The sequence below is a fragment of the Brachypodium distachyon genome, chromosome 4 (genome assembly GCF_000005505.3).
Source record: "Brachypodium distachyon strain Bd21 chromosome 4, Brachypodium_distachyon_v3.0, whole genome shotgun sequence".
NCBI lineage: Eukaryota > Viridiplantae > Streptophyta > Magnoliopsida > Poales > Poaceae > Brachypodium > Brachypodium distachyon.
The window spans coordinates 33340026-33341635 of record NC_016134.3 but is presented as its reverse complement, the minus strand read 5'-3'; the positions used below and the strand labels follow the sequence as shown (position 1 = coordinate 33341635).

The 1610-nt window shown below is 41.5% G+C and overlaps 1 non-coding gene across 1 annotated transcript; it reads left to right on the top strand.

Annotated features, from left to right (window-relative positions):
- On the top strand, positions 1-74 carry TRNAV-CAC. Its single transcript has one exon. It is a non-coding gene; the product is annotated as a tRNA-Val (tRNA).
- The last annotated feature ends 1536 nt before the right edge of the window (positions 75-1610 follow it).

The following is a 1610-nucleotide window of genomic DNA, read 5'->3' as shown; positions in this document are numbered from 1 at the left end:
GTCTGGGTGGTGTAGTTGGTTATCACGTTAGTCTCACACACTAAAGGTCCCCAGTTCGAACCTGGGCTTAGACATTGTTATTTTGTTTTTGGCAAATACAGATGAAAATTCCTGTCAGCTAAATGAATCAAAATTCCTAAATTTTCTCAGTCATATTTTTCTACCGGGAGATCTGAAAACTTTACAGCGGTTGCAAAAGTTTCTGACAGCCAAGCGAAGGGACGGCAAACAGAAGAAAGATCAACCGGAAGGTTAACCTTTTGCTTTCTCTGTGCGAGCAGATCTCTATTATCTGTTGCCTGATTGCAGTCCATCGATGGGTGCCGCTCCTACGAGCACACCACCGCTCAATCTTTTGGCCATGTGGCTGCGTGTCGGACCTGCCGCAGTGCCGTTGTGTGCGCTCACAGCGCCAGCAGACCGCGCGGGACAGTCGTCGGACAGAGTGAGCCGGAGACGAACATCTGGACGACGAAGAACCTTCGAGGTTCCTTGCATCTTGCTCCACTGTCTCCAATTCACCACTAGTATTTAGGAACAATAATAAAGCGAAGAAGGATCTGCCGTTCGTTGGACGCAAATCACGGCACAGGATGGTTGGAGTGGACGATTTTGCGATGCCTTCCCGCTCTGATCACTCCAATCAGTGGCCAACAAATCCCTCTTTTAAAAAGAGAGGGACAAAGAATTTGTCGAGGTGTGCGCTATGTTGCCAGGAATGGGAGAACCCCAGCTGGATTGGCTGGACCGCAGAGTCCCCGTGAATTTCATTTCATTCCATTACCACAGCTGGGCAGGCAGGTGTCGTACTTCCTAACTTCCAGACCAATCCAAGAAGAAATATCTCACGGTTAATTTCTTTGCGAGTTTCAGACTTCTCCTCCTCCTCCTTTTATTATTAATATTAATAGCACGGTGTCCCGCGCAATTGCGCGGGAAACAATTTTAATCAATTTTATTTTCTAATTTACGTAGATATGTATTCTTGTATTATTTACTGTTCAAAGCCGACTTAATCAACCCTAGTCTTTATGTATTGAAAAGTAGAATTAATCAATATAATAACTCGTAAAAGTACAAAGGTGTCTACACCGAGTCAATCATGTTTCCGACCTTAGGATTTCTTTTAGTTGCATGCTATTTTATACTCCCTTCGATCCTTGTTGTCTCAAATTTGTCCAAATATGAACGTATCTATTCTTAAAAAGCGTCTAAATAAATGTAATATTTCGACAACAATCTAGGATTGGAGGAAGTACCAAAATCCAGTACTAAAGGTTAAATCATTCAAATTTAGCATCTGACAAATTGATAATTCGTCGGTGATATTAACTAAGTACTTATAGTTAAAGTTCAGATGCCCCGAGTATTACCCCTTTGTGAAGAAGAAAAAAGTTCAGGTACCTACGAACATCCTGTATTTACCGGATAGGGCCACATGTTGAGATGTATAGTTATAATTGCTCAAATACTTATTACTGTCTTATTCCTGCAAAGATATAAATTAATTATTTGAGGTGATATTAGCCATGCATCTGGAATTAAAGTCCAGTAATTTATATTTTGCTACCGTACAAAAAACCCAAGATCACTATCTAACTCGCCAATGG